The sequence below is a fragment of the Asparagus officinalis genome, chromosome 5, assembly GCF_001876935.1.
Source record: "Asparagus officinalis chromosome 5, Aspof.V1, whole genome shotgun sequence".
Lineage (NCBI taxonomy): Eukaryota > Viridiplantae > Streptophyta > Magnoliopsida > Asparagales > Asparagaceae > Asparagus > Asparagus officinalis.
The window spans coordinates 27,376,826-27,401,168 of record NC_033798.1 but is presented as its reverse complement, the minus strand read 5'-3'; the positions used below and the strand labels follow the sequence as shown (position 1 = coordinate 27,401,168).

Genomic DNA, 24,343 nt, shown 5'->3' with positions numbered 1-24,343 from the left:
CTTATTTTAGTTTATCAGATGTATTTTCTTTTTTACTGTTAGAACATAATTATATTTACTATTGGATATCTCTTCTTTACATTATGTTCCTTTTAATCTTATCTTTGTTATCTGCTTGTACCCACACTTCTTTGCATTTGACATCTACTAGAGTGATAGCAACGATGATAGTGAAACATGTTTATGCACAGTGTTGGGTGCATAGTAGGTTTGACATCTCTGGGTTCACCTTGGACTGTAATAATGTGTGAAAATAGGAGCGTCACAGTTGGTATCAAAGCCAGGTTCTAATATCCTTAGGGTATCTTGTGTCGGATCGTGGAGCTGGTGTAGAGTTTCTTAGGGCTCATGTATAGAGTTCGCTATGGAATCCTAGATTGAGTAAGGCCGTGATAAGCATATTTTGAAAATTTTCAAGGAATTTTTTATTATGCTTATCTTACTTTGATTACAAAGTATTTTCAACGATACTATGTTATTATAGTTTGTGATCTCATTTACTGTGTCTAATAAGCTCTCCTCCTGAAATTATAAATGTCAGGATGAGGACGTGGTCAAGGTAGAACTTGTACTCGGGGAGCTGGGCAAGCTGAGCTAGAGCCCGAGTCACAGCAAGCTCCATAGTATCTGATTGATCTCATGGTGCTGATTATAGCCAGACTGGCAGCACTTGAGGAGCGAGTAGCGAATCAGGTTCCGCCAGTAATACCACCTCATGTGGTTCCACTACCAGCTATGCCAGTTGTGCATATTACAGAAGCATCACCAGCGGTTACACCACCACTAGCTATTGATAGAGCCGTAAAATAGGAGGCCTAACTTCATCTGGTTGAGAGGTATCAAAAATTAAGGGCTCCAGAGTTTTAGGGTTCATCGAATTTACTTGTAGACTATAAGTGGAAGGAGGATGTGGGGAACATCCTAGATTTACTTGACGTCGACGTAGTCCATAAGCAGAGGTTAGCAGCATTCAGCCTCAAGGGTGATGCCAAAGGATGGTATAGACTCCAGTTTACACCAAAGCAGTGGATGATGCTCAGTTGGGAGGATTTTGTCTATTTCGTTGATGAGCAATATATATCTTCTGCGGCAAAGGCTTGAAAGGAGGCAGAGCTATCCTGACTAGAGTAGAGAGACATTTCAGTGGCAGATTATGAGAGCAAATTTATGAGTCTACTTAGGTTCATAGGCATGTGACAGACAGAGGAGCGTCAGGCTCAAATGTTTTTGATGGGACTTCACCTAAGCCTTCTTCGCTATCTTGTGTCTCGATGTTTCCACTTAGTGCGAGAGGTAGCCGATGCTACCATTTCCTAGGAGTCTGAGACCACCACATTTCTAAAGAGAAAAGAGGGAAAATCTAAAGCGGGATAGTTTGGGGATAAGGGTAAGGGTAAGAGGCCATTTTTAGGTCCCAGAGGACACCAACAGCAGAGCAAGGGTTCTCAGTAGCAACAAGGTTCTCATAAGAAGGGATCACAACAGGATTAGAGAGCACCAAAGTAGCGTAAATTTCAAGGTGCTTGTTTTCACTTCCATAAGTTCGGTCATAGAGCTATAGAGTGTCATAGTGTACCAGCAAGAGGCCAGTAGGGCAAAGGTCATGTTAAGCACTAGAGCCGAGGCCAGGGCCATCAGCCAAGACTTGAGGCACCACCACCAGTTCTGAGGATTGAGGGTCAAGTGCATGCTATTTAGGAGTTATCTCAGGGATAGATGGTTTCGTATACTTCAGATCCCTTAGCACAGTAGTCCACCGCTACGAGTAGAGTGTATGAAGTTATGTCACGTGATCATGGTACAAACGGGGCTGTAGTGGAAGGTACGTTCCTTGTGAACTCCTTTCCAGCCCGTATTCTTTTTGATTCAGGAGCTTCACATTCATTTATCTCTTCTGCCTTCATGGATAGACTTCACCTAGTTGCACATCCCCTAGACATCCCTTTCTTAGTTTCTACTCCTCTAAGTAATGTGCCTCTGTTATAGAGTATCTGTAGGAGATGCGTTATCAGTCTAGACGAGTCTGAGTTCATAGTTGATTTGATCGTCTTGTGAAAATAGTTAGTTTGATGTGATCTTTGGTATGGATTGGTTATCTTCCTACTATGTCAGCATCGACTTTTTTGTGAAAACAGTTAGTTTGCAAGTGTTCGATGGGACTGAGTTAGTTGTAGCAACCTCATAGGGGAACCAGTTTGCAGAATCATTTTTGACGTACATTAAGGAGGTATTACAGAAGCATTCAGGTGCTGATTTGTGCGAGACTAGAGTAGTCTCAGAGTATTAGGATGTTTTTCAGGACATACCTGGATTGCCTCCGGTAAGAGAGGTTGAGTTCTGCATAGAGTTGTAGCCAGGCACCACACCGATATCCCGTGCACCCTATCATATGACACTTGTCGAGGTGAGGGAGTTACAGACTCAGTTGGAGGAGCTCAGAGCTCAAGGATTTACTTGCCAGAGCCATTCTCGTGGGGAGCACCCGTCCCTTTTCATGAAGAAGAAGGATGGTAGTCTTCACCTTTGTATTGATTATCGTGAGTTAAATAAGATCATCATCCAGAACAGGTATCCATTGCTGAGGATTGATGACTTATTCAATCATTTGCAGGGAGGATATTATTTCTCAAAGATTGATCTTCGATCTGGTTATCACCAGTTGCGCGTCTAGGAGATGGATATTCCCAAGACTGCATTTTTTGACTCGGTATGGGCCCTTTGAATTTCTTGTCATGCCATTTGGGCTAACTAATGCACCCGCAATATTCATGAATTTGATAAACTGGGTTTTTCGTCCTTATCTGGACCAGTTCGTGATTGTTTTCACTGACGACATCCTCAATCTATTCGAGATCAGAGGACGAGTATGAGCAGCATCTTCGTTTAGCATTACAGACTCTGTGAGAGCACCGGTTATATGCAAAGTTTAGCAAATACGAGTTTTGGCTTTCAGAGGTCAGATTCTTGGGTTATATTATTTCCAAGGAGGGTATTGCAATTGATCCATCAAAGATTGAAGCAGTTCTTGATTGGGAACCACCGAAGATAGTTACAAAGGTTCGTAGTTTCTTGGGACTTGCCGGTTACTATAGGAAATTTATCTAGAATTTTCCAAGATTGCTACCCCACTGACACACCTTTCGAACAAGAGTATTCAGTTTGTTTGGGGGCTAGAGTGTCAGAATGCCTTCAAGATCCTAAAGAACAAGTTGACTATCGCACCAGTGTTGATTATCCAAATCAGTGACAAGACTTTTGTTGTCTACACTGATGCGTCATTATTGGGACTAGGAGGAATTTTGATGTAGACCCAGATAGTAGTGGCTTATATCTCATGGTAGTTGAGGGCTTATGAGCAGAATTATCTCACTCACAACTTGGAATTAGCAGCAGTGGTTTTCACACTTAAAGTGTGGAGGAATTATCTTAATAGGGTTCAGTTTGAGTTATATACAAATCATCAAAGCCTGAGATATCTCTTTTCTTAGAAGGAACTCAACTAGAGGCAGAGGTGATAGGTCGAATTCATTAAAGACTACGAATTCGCGCTTCACTACCATCTGGGGAAGGTGAACGTTATAGCAGATGCTTTGAACAGGAAGTGTCACCACAAGCTTGCAGCTTTGAGGTGCTCATTATAACGAGACCTTCTTACCATCAGTCAGTTTGACTTGAGGACGTTGGTGGATGCAGTCCATTTTTAGGAGTGTTAGCAGTATAGCCATCATGGACTGATAGAGTGATCAGTGCTCAGATGGAAGACTCTTGGATTCAAACCCGAAAGGGAGAAATTTCCAAAAAGCCCAAGGCATATTGGACCATCTGATCAGATGGAGGCCTTTGGATGAGAGGCCAGTTGGTAGTGCCAGATTTTCTACAGTTGAAGAAGGATCTGTTTGATGAGGTACACCGTACCAGATATATGGTGCATCCAGGTACGACCAAGATGTACAAGGATTTGAAGAGATACTTTTGGTGGAATGGCATGCATAGGGATATTGCAGAGTATGTATCTAAATGCTTTACCTATCAGCAAGTGAAGGAAGAGCATCAGAGACCAGCTGGTACCCTACAACCCTTACCCATTCCTGAATAGAAATGGGCAGATATTTTGATGGACTTCATTGTGGGTTTGTTGAGGTCTAGCAAAGGAAATGATTCCATTTGGGTGATTGTTGATTGACTAACGAAGTCAGTGCACTTCTTATCAGTTAAGACAACCCACATTGCAGAGACTTATATGAGGATTTTCATTTAGGATATTGTGAGATTGCATGGAGTTCCAAAGATGATTGTATCAGATCATTGCTCGGTATTCACATCCTATTTTTAGAAGAGTTTCCCAAACTCTTTCGGCAGCCAGCTAGCTTATAGTAGTGTTTTCCACCCGTAGACAGATGGCCAGACAGAGAGAGTTAACCAAGTATTGGAGGACATGCTTCGAGCATGTGTGATCGACTTCTAGGGTAGTTAGGAGGATCACATACCATTTATTGAATTCACCTACAATAATAGTTAACAATCGACTATAGGTATGACTCCTTATGAAGCACTGTATGGGAGGCCCTGTAGATCTCCGATTTGTTGCGCAGAGCCGGAGGATAGCTTACTGGTTGGACCAGATCTGGTAAGTCAAACTACAGAGCAAGTAGCATTGATTCGAGATCATATTCTTGTAGCCCAAAGTCGGCAGAAGAGTTACGCAGATCGGAGGAGACGACCCGTAGAGTTCCAGGTTGGAGATTATGTCTTGTTGAAAGTCTCACCTATGGAGGGCGTCAGACGATTTGGTAGATATTCGGTCCGAAAATCATTTTCTTCATTGCGGTACTCATTACAACTTCGATCCTTACAATGATTCAAAAGGAAGGACTTTTTATAAGCCTCCTTACATAATGAAAATAAAAAGATTACAACTTTCTGAGAACACACACAGATAGATCGTTTATCGGTCTTCTGCTTACGTGAGATCTTTGCCAGTACCAGGGTTTATCCGTGGACCACCAACTGATCAGATCTGAATAACGATTTCATTACCTCACAAAGGAGACAAGAAATTAAAGTGACTATCTCGACAACAGTGAGATAATCACTCTTCTCGAGAAACGCAGCTAGGTACGATCTAATGGAAAAGGATAAACGGGATGTAGATCTCTCGAACTCTTCTCCTCCTTGTGCTGAAGAACTCGCCAAGATCTCTTCCTACTCTCTAAAATTTGTGCTTCTCACTCTTCAATTCGACAGGGCTTTGTCGAGACTCGAGAATTCCGGATCTGTGTAAATGAAGGCCCTAGGGCCATATTTATAGGCTTTAGAAGGTCGATTTTCAGATAAGAACGATCGAATTAATCTCATCCTTAGTTGTAACTACTTAACCACGTTCCAGGATAACTTTAAATCAGTAGGGGAGGCTTTGGATCACATTAAACCAAAATTTGGATGATTAACAAGCAAAATTAGTGCTTTTGAGGCACGAGATAGACTTTATGTCTCGGCCTTGGCCGCGACACGTCATGTATCTCGGTTGCGCGCCTCGCCTTGTTTTTTTTCGCGTAACTCCCCGGTCCGATCTCAGAATGATACGATTTAAAATGCGTTGGAAATCTAGAGAGGAGATCTACAATCTCCCATGAGTGAATCATGCGTGGAGTGGATGAGATATGAGTGATGCTTCACTTTCATGAGTGAAACGTAACTACCGATTGGATCATCTCTTTGTTATTTCGCCGTCTCATTGATTCGTACGCTTCATCGACTTGCTTTATGTATTTGTCAATGTTAAATAATCCCCTTTGACTTGGGTAATAATGTTCATCATCTCCTCTCTGTCTCAAGCTACGTGCGGGAACCTAGAGGTAATTTTTGACACCTACAGATAACCCCTCCAAAGTGTTTCAGTATCGTTTCTTTTATAGAAGAGCCTAGAATAATTTGGGTGTGATAGGCCTAACTTTTAGTCAGTATAAAAGGACCTGTAATTGGCTTCAATTATTGACTTCTTTGATTTTTAGTCTATTCAGTATTTTGTCGAATAGCTAAAATTCTTCCGGCGCTGCGTTTATTGTCTGATCGTTGTTGAAGTCTCGAACTAAAACTGATTTGTTGATTTATGATTTTAGCTCATGTCATTGAGTCGATGTTGACTATCTTTGTTGGAGATTCGTATCTGAATTACAATTGAACTTCCTGGGATTATCCTTTGTATCGGAGTTGACCTGATCCATGTTTTGGTGAGACTTAACGACACATTGACCTTCATCGCAACACGTTGACCGACATTGACTTTGATTGCAACGCGTTGACCAGCATTAACTCACGGTTACATGTTGATCGGTGTTGACCATTGGCTATGTTTTGACCGATATTGACTCTCATCATAACGCGTTGATCGGTGTTGGTTTATGGCTATGCATTGACCGGCGTTGACCTTCATCACAACATGTTGACTGGCGTTGACGTTCATCGCAACGCATTGACTAGTGTTAATTATCATTGCAATGCATTGACCGATGTTGACCTTCATCGTAACGCATTGACTAGCATTAACCTAAGGCTACGCGTTGGCCGACGTTGACCTTCATCGCAACACGTTGACTGGTGTTGACCTTTATCACAACGCGTTGACTAGCGTTGACCTTCATCGTAACGCGTTGACTGACATTGACCCAAGGCTAGGCATTGACTGGTGTAAACACAGTTTATACTCATACGTTAACTAGAGTCTACACAGTTTAGGCTCTTAAGACGTTGGAGCGGGGAGGATCAGTTTATACTCATATACTCCTAGGAGTTTCGGTAATCAGTTTAAAATCGTGTACCCGTTAGAGGTTTAATAAGATGTATTTTATACTCATATGCTCATCTGTGTATGAATACGGGTTTCAAATACATTGAAACGGGCGAAAACAGTGGAAAACAAGCAAAAATATACCGCCGAAAACACCCGGGGCCTTGTCTTAGGCACGCGAAACAACTTGTGTCTCAGGCCCTGGCCGAGACACAACTTGTGTCTCAGTTAGGGATGAGAGAGAGAGAGAGAGAATATGAGAGAGAGAGGAGAGAGAAGATAGAGGAGAGAGAGGAAGGCCTAAAGCATGGGTGTAGGGTGTTGTGGCTACTGTTGCGGTTGTAGCTGGAAGGTTTGGTTGGCATCTACTACACTTGATTATGCCTTCCCCTTACCATGAGGGACAAAATTCTACATTGGAGCATTAGTCATTGGTTGACCTCTTTCATCCTTCTTCCTTTTAATGAAGCGTTCGGCTTGCTCCTACGTACTTTTAACTATTTTCAAGTCTTGGATGGTGCGACGCCCATAGCTTCCAACACGTCTAAAGAAAGATTGTTGTGACATGTTTGGAGGATAAATTCCTCCGTGACCGGATCTCGGTAGTTCATCGCCTTATTCCGGAAGCACTTGATGATGTTCTCGACTAATTCTCCGTCTTTTTGCTTCTCATCAAACAGTATCCCAATTGACACCTCCGTGTCATCATCAAAGAAGTTAGTGAGAAACATGCGCTCCATGTTATCCCAACTATTGATACTTCCTAGCTTAAGATGTTGGTACTAATCGAAGGTGGCAGCACGAAGGGTCCTAACGAATGATCGTACCATTAGAGGTTCATTGCCTGAAATGACGCCTAGATGTGACTTGAAGTAAATCAAGTGTTGACTGGGCGAAGCCCTTCCGTCGAATGGCATGAAGTTATTCAAATTGAATTCTGTCGGATATGGAATTGATTCCCACTCCCTCAGATAAGGACGTGGAATACCGATCTTCTTTACCTCTCAAGCAGACATCAAAGCATTGATCTTGCTCTTGAGGTCTTTCATTTTAGATCTTCATCTGCATCTTTCTTCAGGCGACTTTGAGGAGGAATGGTGGAATCACCCCCAGTGTTGGGGCCATCCCCAACATTTTTATCATCAGGTGGAGTACCAGCATTGATATTCTCCTACACTTCTAAGTTGCTATCTACCTGATTAGTAGTGTGGCGATGACTAGATTCACCTTGATGATTTGACAACTCTTGGAGCTGCTGGGCATGTAAATCCTTGACCCGTTGTACGCACGGGAGTACGATGAACTTGTCTATCTTGTTATTGGTCCACACAGAAGTGCGATGATTTGACATATCTATTTATCGGTCCCCACGAGGGTGTGATAGGTTAAAGAGTTCCAGAGAAGGACGATTTCATAAATAACCTAAGTGTATGTGAATATTGACATCATCGATATGATCCATTGTGAAAGTATTTCGCAACTTAGTTACACAAGAGAGTATATCGATATTTGTTTTGCCCACTAAGAGTAGTATGGGGAGTTGATATGATATTTTTTTTAGAGATGTATGATGTAGTTTTTCCTCTATCATCTTTCTTGATTTCATTTATTCTTAGTTTTGGATTAAATATTTTGCAATTCACAATTGGAGACATATATATACATGAGGGTTTTCTTATTTGGATTATTTCGCTCGATGTACCAGTCTCGTGTTATGAGTTTCTAAGTATTAACTCTAGTTTAGTACAGGGTAAATGAACTAGGTAGACTATGCACTTATAGGTAGAGCCTCCATCATACCTAGTAGCCCTTTGTCACGCCCCGCTTCCCAAAATACCCGGGAATCGGAACGTGAACAAACCCGCAACGTATTAGATTAAGGAGAATAAATAAAAATAAACATTTCTCCTTAACCTAATATGCTAAGCGTTAAAAAATAAATACAAAGGCATAGATCCCCGATCACAGTAGTGAGAATATAATAAACAACTCAAAACATAATATCCATATCACAAGTGAATATCATCCAAGACATAATATTCAGGTCAACATGCCCTTATACAAAATCAAAAAACTATAAACTGAAGAAATATAAAATACATCGTTCAACGAAAAAGAAAGGAAATACTGCAAAAGTAAACTAAGACCATTAACTAAGAAGAGATAACTAAACATCAGCCCATTCTTCAACTCTATCTACAAGGCACTCCTGTTGAGAATATCATGGCTCTGGCACATCTCCAAGCTAGATATGTCCTTCCTCTAAGTCTGTCAATACTAGAGAAAACATGTGTATGTTAGCGTGCATGGCACACGACAAGACCCCACAAAAGAAAAGAATGAACGAAAAACCAATGTGAAAAATGATACAACAACAGAAATGATAAAGAAACGTGCAACTTGAAATCCAACAAAATCAACATACGAAAATACTACTAAAACATGATAATCATAAGGCTAACTGCACACTTTAACCAGGTCAAGTACTAGCCATCCTAAAACTCACTGGTCCACATCTCAAATAAAGTCAACATTCATATCACCGGATAACTGAATGTTCACAATTCCTCTACACGCATCCAATACTGCTACATGAATCGGTCAGAGGACTACACGCAATCCGATCTCGGCCAGGTCCGAACTCAGGCAAAGCTTAGGTGACGAAACAGGTCAAAGACTAAAGTGACTGCACGAATTCACTTAATCCCAACAAATCAACCCTAGTGACTACACGAATTCACTAGCGCGAGCCTTGAAGATACATCAATAGCCACATCTGATCACATGAACAAAGACTTTCCTATCCCAACTCTTCTCATTTTTCTAAGTCAACAATCAAAGTCCACAATATCTCTGGTTCACTGTGACGCCCCTGGGTTCACACAAGGCTGCAGTCCGAGGTGAAACCAGGAATGTCAAACCTGCCATGCACCACACCGTGCAATAACATGTTTTACCATCACAATTACTATCTCTCTAGAGGAATCAACAATAGGCGTAGGTACAAAGCAAGTAAAAGGTTTTACAACAAATACTTGATGAAATGATAGAACATCAAATTAACACATCTCCTCAACCAAATAAACTGGAATACATAGTCAAAGTCTGAAATGAATAACAACGATCTGGAGATCTCAACATGTCTCAAAGTACATAATATCTGATACAGGAAATAAGGCACACAGCCTCTACAACTCTAGAACATAAACCTCTTAAGTCTGAAAATATCTCAAGTGGAGTACAAAATAAAATACATCTAATAAGAGGATAAATAAGCACTAGTAAGGGTCGCCCTCATCCTGCGACTCTCCGGGCTCCTGGCTCGTTACCTGAAAGGGGGAGGGACAACGAGCGTCAAAGCGCTAGCGAGCAACATCACAACCAACCCCAAGGGATAGGGCTTGTTGTGTATGAAAATACAGTTAATACATAATAATATAAAATCATTTGTCCTAACAACAATGGGTTTTGGTATTTAGGGAATTACAACACGAGCGTAGGTACGTCGAGTGAAATAATCAAAACAAGGAAACCCTCATGTATATACCTTGTATCTCCAATTGTAAATCCCTAAATACTAAACCCGAGGTCTAATACAAGAAATAATAAATAAAACAAATACAAACCCATCAATACTTAATCAAAAGTCACGCCGAAACAATATAAGTATCAAAGGTCAAGGTCACATAAGTGTCGTGTTCAGCCTAGGTAGCTATCATGTCCAAATCTCATGAAATCATGTCATGTCCTGATTCAGATAAATGTCATACTCATAGCTTAACAGATGTCCAACACCGTTGTCCAACGCATAGACCGGATGTGACCGTTGTCCAACGCATGGACCGGATGTGACCGTTGTCCAACGCATGGACCGGATGGTAATGCATGTCTAACACGATGACTAAATAGTAATGCATGTCCAACACGAGGACTAAATAGTAAAGCATGTCCAACACGAGGACTAAATAGTAAATTATGTAGACTGTAAGTGCCAGTGATATATATATACACAAAAGATACATATAGACTCATGTCACACATGCCTCGGTGTGCGGATCGGTACTTGTGTCGAAAATCAACTCACATGTACAGATAAATCACTAACATTGTAAATTGGTGTCAGATAGTCGAGGCAACTCTCGAACGTGTGAAAAGTATACAACAAAACCAACAGTGGTCAAAACTGTGCGGCGGTCAACCGCAGAGGCCACGCCGGTCGACCGCTCACAGCGAAAACTGAGCGGCGGTCGACCGCAGAGGTCATGCCGGTCGACCGCTCAAAGAGCAGAAATGATTCTGCTAGCAAAATCCCGTGACGGTCGACCGCTGAGTCCGCTGCGGTCGACCGCTAAGAGGACAGAATCTCAGTCTGGGTTTCTGTCAGTTTCGAAACTCATCCAAAATGTGGAAATTTCTATACCCACCTAACTTTAACATTTCAATAGTGATATATGATAGTAAACAACAAGTTTAAATAGTTAAAACCTCATTTACCAAAAATCCCAAACTTAATCAACATGAGTTTAAAAGTTCTTAAACAGTAATAATAGATTTAAACTCTCATAAAAAACGTTTCAGGTCAAAAATCTCATCTACTAAAATCATTAGTGAACTTTTAAAGACTGAAATATATGATTTTCACATTTTATGCCATAAGGATCTACTTTATTTACATAAAATACAATTTAGGCTCAATAAAACCGGATTAAAACTCAAATCTAAGCATAAAAACGAAAAGGGGTAAAGTTGGACGAGATGTTACTCGCCTCTGATGTGTAGCAATCTCCTTGATCTGTAGGAGGACGATCCCCTGCTGAATCCCCCAGAAAATCTGCCGAGAATCCTTCGAAACTCCCCCAAAATGCCAAAAACGAAGTTAGGGTTTGAGAGGAGAGAGAGAAGGGGGGCTGAGGCTATTAGGGTTTGAAAGAGGGTTCTGAGAGCTTCAAAACGAGTATATATAAGTAGGGTAACAACCGGGTTTGGTATAAACAAAACCAACCCGAAACAGAACTGAAACTGGTGTCTGTACGCTGAGCGGTCGACCGCAGCGACCACGGCGGTCGACTGCTCAGAGTTCTGGACCATGCTCAGACTAGGGTTCGGTAAAAAGGTTATAAATTTCTCATATGATATCGGAATGAGGTGATTTAAGATTCGTTGGAAAGCTATTGAAGAGACCTACAACTTTGGTCTTGTACACTTTTCCAGATTCTAATTGAATCAGTATGAAAAATATAGAAACTCTCAACTGGTCAAAATTCTCAGATTATCACTATTTGCATTTGTGCATGTTTTGTGTATTTACACTCATATATTCACGAATATACATTGAGTTGATCTCAAATCAATTCCTATCATACTCAAACATCAAAATACATTATTTTTACCATATAACATATTTATAAATATTTATCACACTATATTCAAATTTTCGGGGTTTTACATTCACCCCTAAATTCAGTCAACGCACCCACACATGTCACTAGGTCTGTTCATGACTCACGAAGCCACTAAGTCAAGAACTACTAAGAGTTCTCAAACACAACAAGGAACATTAAAAGTCTAACTAATTCTTTGTACAACAAGATGACAAGTCTAAAACATTAAAATAAAATGCAAAACATGAAATGTAATTAAGGGCAGTAAAAACATGCATGCAGTCTGGTTTCATTAATATCTTGTTATTCAAACTTCTAAACTACTCATAAAAATTATTAGCTGATAGATAACATCAAATATAACTACAGTTAAAAAGTAAATCAGAAACAGTGATTGTTTTGCACATGAAATGTCGCAATCTGCAATCATCAACACAAGATCATAAATTAATTTAAATCTGAAAATAAATAATCTTTTTGCAAAATAATTTCTTTTAATCATAATAATTATTCTAAAATAAACTTTTCCCAAAATAATTTAACAATTCAAAATAACCCATTTTTCCAAAATAAATTATTTTAAATTATCTATTTTAATAATTATTCAAAAACTAACCTATTTTCCAAATAAATTATTTTCTCATCATAATAATTTTAAAAACATCTCAAAATAACCCTTTATTTATCATAATATCATTATTTAATATTAATCATCAACAAACCCACACAGTTATCACAATCTTTATCAAATCACAGTCTAGTCCAAGCAAATTCATAATAGGTCTAAAAATTGAACCGACAAGTCAAAGAGAAAGGGATCTTGCCTACGAGACTAAGAGGTCTGATGACGTGACAATAGTGCCACTACAAACACGACACGTTAGATCTGAATGGGAGGCGGCTACGATTCGGTCAGGGGTTATGGCGACGGTTGATGTTGGCAGTTAAGAATCTGCGGCAGGTAATTGGCTAGAATGTCGGGCCGAAGGGGACAGCGGGGGAGGGCTGTCGGAGTTCAAGCTTGGCGTATGGTGAAGCTTGGGACGCCAGCGACGTAACGACGAGGAGGTGGTTGTTGCTGCGTCGGCGAAGGCTGGGCGGCGAATGGGCGGAGTTGTGCTTGGAGGGTCGAGGGCAGAGCGACGACGGCTGTTGGCCTTCTTGTTTTGATGATGTTTAACAAACAATTTATTACTAATGTTGTTTGTCTAGTATTTGTGTTTTCCTATGTATTGTAGACAAACAACGTAGTTGGAGGATGGATGAAATAGAGCTTCAATGATCATATCAAATGGAGGTTGGTGGAATTGTGGAGTGAAGCAACATACAATTCAAGTTAAAGATCAAGTTCAAGCTTCATCCGCAAAGTGTACCAAGTCAAGCTTATTGAAGATCAAGATCGGCTTGGGTAATCTAGTTTAGGTTTTATATTATATGTGTTAAGTACCTTAAGCTCAATATCATATACACACACGTATTTGGTTTCTATGTATATATATAGTTATATATATACATGCATGATTTTGAGTTTTCATGTTTTGAACACTTTTGCAAAATAATAAGATTTCACAATTGGGAAATGCAAATTGGAAAATTCTTTTTGTAACATGCTCAAAATATTATTTGCAAACATTTCTCAAAGTTTTATCAAGTTTGAAATTGATTTGTTATGTTTAAAGGAATTTACAAATTCACGTTTTCGTTCGTGCACATGTTCGTGCATGTTTTACAAAACTGATGAGTTTTTATAAATGGGAAGTGATATTTAAAATATTCTTTCTCTGACATGTTTATCTACATGTTTATAAACGTTCCTCCAGATTTTACTATTTTTGGAGTTGATTTACTATGCCTAATTGATTTTACAAAATCGTGTATCACAGCAGATTTTCAGAAACTGTATTTTTGTGTTCAAACATTTATTTCTCTCAACTGGGAAATTATCTTTCATAAATTCTTTCTCTGACATGTTATTCTACATGTCTAGAACTTTCCAGAAAAAGTTCATAATTTTTGGAGTTCATTTACTATTTTAAATTGGTTTTACAGAATAGCTGCGCACTGCTATAGTACTCCGGTCGACCGGACCGGTCGACCGGAAATGTCTCTGGAGCTTTTTCAGGTTTGTACTGTGCGAGCGGTCGACCGAAAAAATGGTCGGTCGACCGACCAGCGCCCAGAATGCCCATAACGGCTAGTTTTTTGTATCCGTTGGGGGGGGTTTTGGTCTTTTTGTTTGGGCTTTTGTTTGAGGTATTGGGAGGCTATAAATACCCCCTTATACCTCAGTTTTAACATATAAAAAAGAGAATATTTTAAAATAGTTTAACAAAGGTTTAAACTTGTTTAGTACTTGTTTAAGTTTGGTTTAAAGAGCTTTTAATTGAGGGTTTGAGTTTGTGAATTCAATTTCACAAGAGCAAGTGGAGATCATCCTTTGGTGTTTGAGCATTCACTCTTCTCCCACTCTCTTGTCATCTATAGAGAAGTTTCCTTAAACTCAATTCTAGCATTTTATAAGTTTGTTCTTAATTTCATAAGCTAGATTTTATATTGAGTTTATATTGTTTTATCTCTTTGTTCACACACAACCTATTGAGCTTATAGTATTTACATTCATAGTATATTTTGGGTTGTGGAATTAGTGACTTAGAGTTGTGCTTAATTGAGTTCTCACCTTGTTAGAGAGAACAATCATTTATTGTATTGTGCTTAATTGTGAGGAATCACTTTGTAATACACTTGTACACCGAGTGAGAAGTGTGTGGTGAGAGTCGGGGATCGTCCCAAGAGGAGTGGCGTCGGTTGACGTGCCTAGGGAGAGGTTGTAACCGAGCACTTGAGGGAGACACGACGGGCTAGGACCAACACTTAGTGTGTGAGGTGTGATTACATAGTGATTGTATTGTGAGGGGGGAGCGGAGACGTAGGACGGAAGGTCCGAACTCCGTGATCATATTGCTTGTTTGAGTGTGCTTTGGCGTTCTTTCATATTTATGTTCATATCTTATATCGCCATTGTGCATTGCTCATTTCTATATCATCCACTATCTTGTTTAGATTGTTTACCCCTTGTGTTAGTTTACATATCCTATACATATATCATATTGTATATCTCTTTGATAGGATATATCATCTTGTGTTAGCTCATATATCCTTGCATATATCTCATAATATATCTCATTGCTAGGATATTTACCTTTGTTCATTTTGCTTATTCTTGCACATAACTCTTGTATATCTATCTTGCAAGAATATACTTGTTAATTAATTTTAATTGGCACTTAAATCGGATTAGATTAGCATAAGACCCTAATCACCCCCCCTCTAGGGTCTAACAATTGGTATCAGAGCTTGGTGCTCTTTGATTTAAGGTCTAATCGCCTTGAGTTAAAGATCCAAGTTATATTTTTGTGCTAATCTTGTTTTGATTGCATTTGCATCTTGCTTGCATATTTTTACAAATTATGAATATGAATGATGCATCTTGTTTAGGCTATGATTCTAGTATTGCTCCTAAATTCAATGCTTTCCCTTATGCTCAATGGTGTTTTAGATTCAAAATATTTGTTCAATCTAAAAATATCGATTTATGGGAAATCATTGATTGTGCTTATATTGTGCCCACGTTGGAGAAATCCAAGTGGAGCAAACATGATAAAAAGATGTTTATTATGAACAAGCTTATGTTAGAATTTTTATTAAATGCATTTGATTCATTTATGTCTAACAAGCTTGATTCTTTTGATAGCGCTTATACATTATGGAAATTCATAGAAGCGCATCAAGGAGACTTGGAGGCGATCCGACAAGCTTTGGAGGATCCCGCTTCAAGTTCATATGGAGCTTCATGCACACGTGCACTAGGCGATAGCCCTAGTGAGGTTTGCGAGTTCGAATCTATTAATGATTTACCTAATGATGAACTTGCTTGTGCTAGTGAAAAATTATTACATGCCTTTAACAAATTGCAAAATGATTTCATTAATTTACAAAGCAAGCATGTAGAACTTATATCCGATCATGAGAAGCTAGCTTCCAATTTTGATATCATTTCCAAAGAAAATGTTGCTCTTAAAGAAAGTAATGATATGTTAAAATTGAAAATGAGAAATTATCATCATCCATTTCTAGCTTATCTCATGCTAAGATTGATGCCATGTTAGAAGTAGAGAACATAAAAAATAATACAGCTTCTTTTATAAATAACTATTTATGTTCTACTTCTAAAAATGCATATGTGCCTAAAAATGAAGATTTGAATCTTATGAAAAATAGTATTTCATCCTTAGATTCAACTTTGAAAATATGCATTAATAACCATAAGAAGCTTATGGACATGTGTGCCAAGACTAAATCAAAATCATCCACTCATTATGCACACATGTATAGCAAAACTTATAAGTGTTCTATTTGCGGCCGTCAAGGTCATTTAGCTAAGTTTTGTTATGATGCACACAAACATAAGAATTCTAATGCTCCTTGTGCATCTCATGTAGCTTCTTCATCACATACACATGCATATGCTTATCATGCACATCATAAACATACTAATGTGTTTAAATGTAATCTTTGTGGTCGTTTTGGCCATTTGGCAAAATTTTGCTATGATTTGAAAAAGACTTCACTTTTGCCAAATGATTTTAAAAGACCACAAAAGTTTAAATGTGATGTTTGTGGTAGATATGGCCACTTAGGAAAGTTTTGTTTTGATAATGTTTCACATTTGCAAAATAATCTTAAAAGATCATCTATGGTTGCAAATGTTTCCCTGCACGAGCTAATGGTCCACAAAAAACAAATGGATCTCTTTCATTGCACATATTGCAATCGGAAGGGTCATTTGAGCGATTATTGCTTTGATCGTGTTAGTACACCACATATGCCCAAGAGGGTTCGTAACCCTAGGCCTTTGAGCTTTAATGATAGGGGTCATGTCCCTAAATCTTTTGGTACCAAGAGTTCTTGGGTACCAAAACAAATTTAAATTTTAAACCAAGAATTTTAGTATTCTTATTTTTCCTTTTTCTTATCTTTTTGTCGCCTTTTTGATGTTGTCAAGGGGGGAGAAATATTGTGAGTATACAATTCCTTGTTTATATGCATGTGTATTATCTTGTATATGTTCATTTTCTTCATGCATATATTCCTTTTTGTAAATTGTTTGTCATCATCAAAAAGGGGGAGATTGTTGGCCTTCTTGTTTTGATGATGTTTAACAAACAATTTACCACTAATGTTGTTTGTCTAGTATTTGTGTTTTTCTATATATTGTAGACAAACAACGTAGTTGGAGGATGGATGGATTGCGCCATAACGACGATATCAAATGGAGGTTGGCGGAATTGTGGAGTGAAGCAACATACAATTCAAGTTAAAGATCAAGTTCAAGCTTCATCCGCAAAGTGTACCAAGTCAAGCTTATTGAAGATCAAGATCGGCTTGGGTAATCTAGTTTAGGTTTTATATTATGTGTGTTAAGTACCTTAAGCTCAATATCATATACACACACGTATTTGGTTTTTATGTATATATATAGTTATATATATATACATGCATGATTTTGAGTTTTCATGTTTTGAACACTTTTGCAAAATAATGAGATTTCACAATTGGGAAATGTAAATTGGAAAATTCTTTTTGTAACATGCTCAAAATATTATTTGCAAACATTTCTCAAAGTTTTATCAAGTTTGAAATTGATTTGTTATGTTTAAAGGAATTTACAAATTCACGTTTTCGTTCGTGCACATGTTCGTGCATGTTTTACAAAACTGATGAGTTTTTACAAATGGGAAGTGATATTTGAAATATTCTTTCTCTGACATGTTTATCTACATGTTTATAAACTTTCCTCCAGTTTTTACTATTTTTGGAGTTGATTTACTATGCCTAATTGATTTTACAAAATCGTGTATCACAGCAGATTTTCAGAAACTGTATTTTTGTGTTCAAACATTTATTTCTCTCAACTGGGAAATTATTTTTCCGAAATTCTTTCTCTGACATGTTATTCTACATGTCTAGAACATTTCAGCAAAATTTCAGAATTTTTGGAGTTCATTTACTATTTTAAATTGATTTTACAAAATAGCTGCATACTGCTATAGTACTCCGGTCGACCGGACCGGTCGACCGGAAATGTCTCTGGAGCTTTTTCAGGTTTGTACTATGCGAGCGGTCGACCGAAAAAATGGTCGGTCGACCGACCAGCGCCCAGAATGCCCATAACAGCTAGTTTTTTGTATCCGTTGGAGGGGTTTTTGGTCTTTTGGTTTGGGCTTTTGTTTGAGGTATTGGGAGGCTATAAATACCCCCTTATACCTCAGTTTTAACATATAAAAAAGAGAATGTTTTAAAATAGTTTAACAAAGGTTTAAACTTGTTTAGTGCTTGTTTAAGTTTGGTTTAAAGAGCTTTTAATTGAGGGTTTGAGTTTGTGAATTCAATTTCACAAGAGCAAGTGGAGATCATCCTTTGGTGTTTGAGCATTCACTCTTCTCCCACTCTCTTATCATCTATAGAGAAGTTTTCTTAAACTCAATTCTAGCATTTTATAAGTTTGTTCTTAATTTCATAAGCTAGATTTTATATTGAGTTTATATTGTTTTATCTCTTTGTTCACACACAACCTATTGAGCTTATAGTATTTACATTCATAGTATATTTTGGGTTGTGGAATTAGTGACTTAGAGTTGTGCTTAATTGAGTTCTCACCTTGTTAGAGAGAACAATCATTTATTGTATTTTGTGGCTAATTGTGAGGATTCACTTGTAATACACTTGTACACCGAGAGAAGTGTGTGGTGAGAGACGGGGTCGAATCCAAGAGGAGTGGCGTCGGTTGACGTGCCTAGGGAGAGGTTGTAACCGAGCACTTGAGGAGGAGGACACGGGCTAGGACCAACACTTAGTGTGTGAGGTGTGATTACATAGTGATTGTATTGTGAGGTGTAAACGTTGTTCGGGTGAACGTAGAAAACCCGGTTGTGATAGTGGAGATCTCCTCGAGGTGAGGAGCGGGGACGTAGGTCGTGGGGACCGAACCTCGTAAACATATCGTTTTGTTTGTGATTGCATTGGCGTTCTTATTCTTGTTTTCATATCTTATATCGCCTTTGTGTATTGCTCATCATATTACCCTATCACTTGTGTAGATTGTTTATTTTACCCTTGTGCTAGTTTACATATCCTCACATATATCATATTGCATATCTATTTGGTAGGATATATCACCTTGTGTTAGTTTTATATCCTTGCACATATCATTGTATATATATTTCATCATATAGGATATATTTCTAAAATACATACATATATATATATATATATATATATATATAGAGAGAGAGAGAGAGAGAGAGAGAGAGATAGAGGAAAAATTAGGGTTTTTAAAAATAATTAAAAATAATATAAATTACGTATTAATTTAAATAATTATAGGAAAATATTCTACAAAATAAAACGTACTAGTTGTACTAATACAACAGTTAACACGCAATAGTAGAAATAATACAACAAATTATACAATTAAACAAGAACAATTAATAAAAAATATAATTACTTATATTTAAAATAAATAATTATGGAAGAATTATCTACACAATAAAACATACCAGTTGTACTAATACAATCGATAATATACAATAATTGAAATAATACAAAAAATTATACAAATAATACGTAACTAATAATACAATGTATTATATGAAATAATACGTAATAATAATAATAATACAACATATTATTTAAAATGAAACGTAAAAGTATCGATAACACAACGGATAAATTCTAAAAATTTATACTGCACTAAATAAATTTATAAATATATAAATCATTTAAATAAACATAAAACTTTGACTTTTATATCATAGAAAATTCTAGAAAATCAAAAAATACAAATACTCTTTTAAAAATAATAATTAAATATTTTAAAATACCAAAAAATTATTTTAACTAGTATCAAAAGTTCATGATCATTACATTCTACCCCCCTTAAAACAAATTCCATCTTCAGAATTAAAATAAGAAAGAACCCAAGGACAGAGATATGAAAAGAGAGGCTCAACTCAACACATATAGAAAAGAATTCAAAATAAATTGCATATCCGTAAGTTGAGTATGAGATAAACACAAGTCAAAATACAGACACACAAACACTAAGTTATCACAATATAAATACACAATCCGTTATAATAAAAACACTAGATATATATGAATATAAATATACAATTCACTATAATAAAACACTAAGTTATCACCGTAGACACAAAATAATATTTAATCATATATAGTAAATGTAAAAAATTTATAGCACACATATAGAAAAGTAATAAAATATTCTATATAAAGCATCATTTAGATATAATATTCTATAAATAAAGAAGATGAGAAAAATATGAATGTAAATTCACATATTGTATATATAAGGCATGAAACATGTTATGAGAATGCATTAGGCATCAATATCAAATATAAGTTATATGAGCAAGTCAAATACAAAGTCAAACAAGCAGAATATGATGATAACAATTAATAATAAAAGGTATATAATATAAATCAATAATATATAGTCAGAGGGTATAAAACAAACATGAATAATGATAAAGCAGAAGTATATAAAGCACGCAAATCATCAGGGAATATATATAACATAAGGCCATAAGAAAGTCTGGTATGTAGTATAAATAATAAGAATGATGTAAGTATAACATAAAGAGAGTGAATATATATTAAAAAAAGATTACACAGGTATAAAGAAGCATGCATGTAGTAAATAAGATAGTTGATACATATCAAATTATAAAATAATACAATATCTAGGCACATACAAAGATATAAGTATCAGCCAAACTTATCATAATAGCAAATAAGTCAACCACAAATATACAATCATAGAAAAACATAATATCAACATGATATTATTTATATAATATCATAAGATAACACATCACAGTGTTAAAATATAATCAATAAGACAGAATTGACAAAATATAACAAACATACAACATACAAAATATGATACATGATATAGTTACATGATTCAAAAGTTGCCAATCACTAAAATATATGATAAAGCATATCAACTTAACAATATAAATAATAAAAGAAAAGCATAAAGGAAATAAAAGAGAAAATATAAGTCACTCATACATAAGCAGATGATAAATATGATAAAACAAAAACATAAAATCATAATACAATTAACAGGTGAATTATATACAAGTAAAAACAAAAGAAATATTTGAAGAGTATGTAAGCAAAATAAAATAGTAAAGAATCAAATGTATATATAGTTTAGATAAATATAGGGGACAACATAAGAGACATGTAAATAATCAAAAAATATTATTATGACAAAAATAAACGTAAGAATATACAAGCGATCTAAAATAGGCATATTATATAAGACGTAATAAGGACATAATCATATATGTATCGACAAATAATATAATAAATCAGAACTATTAGTAATATCTATAAGGTAAAATAATAAATATAAACAATATATAACAATAATTATTATTACTGTATAAAATCAATTTAAATATAGTAATATATGGCATCATAGTCAAAGTCACATATACCACCAGCATAATTATACATAAATAAAGATGTGTAATACACAAAACATGAACTATGGAAGATAAAATATATTTATAAACAAATGGAAACATAAAAAGAGAATAATTTCGTATAATAAAAACATTAATATATTTTAGATAAACATGGTTACACAGTTGATACTAAAAATAATGAATGACTATAAAACAATACAAAAATATACATCGTAAATATAATAATCCACGTGAATACACTATAATGAAAAGAGAATAGTAAGTATAAAAAAATGAGAAAGTAAAACACAACACACGTAAATGAAAATAATGAATAGAGAATTAACAACAACTAATAACACAATAAAAGACGTAAAAATCTAAAAATACCATAAAATAAATACTAAAAAATAACTCTTGTATACAATATATATTATCACAATGACAAAACAATACATATCAAAAATGAAGCAAACAACAACAAATATGCAAATACACTATAAACAAACCATGAATAAACACTATACATACCCACAAATACTATTTAGAATAATCTTTTATATTAGTTATAAAAGAATAATAACCAATGACACGAGATAATGTAACAAAAACTATATAATTAGTAACTCAATCCAAACCTAACAACATGAATAATTATTTGAATATCAAAATAGAAATATTTTGCTCTTAGAATAACGAAACCAATGTGAATATACTAAAACAAACTAAACAAGACAAAACTGACTAATAAGATAATTATGTACTGAATATGTTGTGAGTTGAGAATAAGAATAAGAATGTATATGTAGAATATTAAAATCATGAACTTATTAAAATATATCTCTAAAAATACAAACAACATACAATAATCTAGAATATAAATAAATGATAAATGATATGACAGAAAAAGCATACACATACATGATTTTAGATATACAAAAATATAATTAAATACAATAAAATAATCTAAATATCAGATATGTCATGTGATGTATATGTGAAAGGTAATGATGTGATTCAAATAATTAAAAATGTATAAGTAATGATATATATTTTAATAAAAATATACAATGTAGACTCAGTACAGAAGCAAAGACTGGCATCATATAGTCTGAAGGGGGATGCCGGGAGATGGTACCGATTTCAGTTTCCATTAGAGCAGTGGATGATCCTCACTTGGGAGGATTTTATTTACTTCTTTGACGCGTAGTATGTTTCTTCTGCAGCACGGACTGGGAAGGAATTTGAGTTGTCCCGTTTGACACAGGGGGACATGTCAGTTGTAGAGTTTGAGAGCAAGTTCATAGAGTTGCTGTATTTCACGGGGATGTGGCAGACAGGAGAGCGTCAGGCTCAGATGTTCCTAGCAGGGCTTCGCCCTAATCTTTGCCGATACCTCGTCTCGAGTAAGTTCTATTCAGTCCGGGAGGTAGCTGAGGCTGCCACCTCACAGGAGAATGAGACGGCTATGTTTCATAAGGACATGGAGGAGAAGACTAAGACAGGACAGATTAGAGACAAGGGGAAGAACAAGAGGCCCTTGACAGGACATCAGCAGTAGCAGTAGGGCCCTCATAAGAGGGGACCCCAGCAGGATCAGAGGGCACATCATCAGCGCAAGTTTCAGGGGGTATGCTTTAACTGTCGTAAGGTGGGACACAAGGCATCAGAGTGTCATAGTGCACCAGCAGGAGCTCAGCCGGGCAGGGGTCCGAACCAGTAGCAGCCGCGATAGCAGGGCCGAGGTCAGGGTCAGCAGGTCAGGCTTGAGGCACCGCCAGCAGTGCAGAGGCCAGAGGGGTAGGTTCGAACAGTCCAGGAGGCCCCCAGGGGTAGATTGTCCCGTATTTTCCAGTACCAGCGGTAGAACAGTCTTTAGCACCAGGCAGAGTATATGCAGTGGTTCCTCATGATCATGGTGCTAGCGGTGCAGTTGTGGAGGGTATGTTCCTCGTGAATTCCTTCATGGTGCTAGCGGTGCAGTTGTGGAGGGTATGTTCCTCGTGAATTCCTTTCCCGCCTGTATTCTTTTCGATTCGGGAGCTTCGCATTCTTTCATTTCATATGCTTTCATGGTTAGACTCCAGTTCGTAGCTTATTCATTAGACACCCCTTTATCAGTTTCCACCCCTCTAGGAGAGGTATCGCTTCTGAAGAGCGTTTGTTGGAGGTGTATCATCAGTTTAGACGAGTCCAAGTTCATAGTCGATCTGATAGTTTTGCATATGTCCGAGTTTGATGTCATCCTTGGTATGAATTGGTTGTCGTCCTACCATATTAGTATTGACTGTTTTGCGAAGACAGTCAGATTGCGAATGTCCGATGTGTCCGAGATGATTGTGGCCACTTCTCAGGGCAATCGCTTTGCAGAGTCATTTCTGGCGTTCATCGATGAGGTGATGCGACGGGATCAGAGTTCTGATTTATTAGAGACTAGAGTTCTGGCGTTCATCGATGAGGTGATGCGACGGGATCAGAGTTCTGATTTATTAGAGACTAGAGTTGTCTCGGATTATCAGGATGTCTTTCAGGACATACCTGGATTACCTCCTGTGAGAGAGGTTGAGTTTTGTATTGAGTTACAGCCGAGCATAGCCCTGATATCCTGCGCACCCTAT

At 36.9% G+C, this 24,343-nt stretch overlaps 1 long non-coding RNA gene across 2 annotated transcripts in view; it reads left to right on the top strand.

Annotated features, from left to right (window-relative positions):
- LOC109843014 overlaps positions 1 to 11 on the top strand; it is an 8,497-nt gene extending 8,486 nt beyond the window's left edge. For both annotated transcript variants that reach the window (XR_002247484.1, XR_002247483.1), the window contains one exon: positions 1 to 11. This exon is cut by the window's left edge and continues 192 nt beyond it. This is a non-coding gene — a long non-coding RNA (uncharacterized LOC109843014).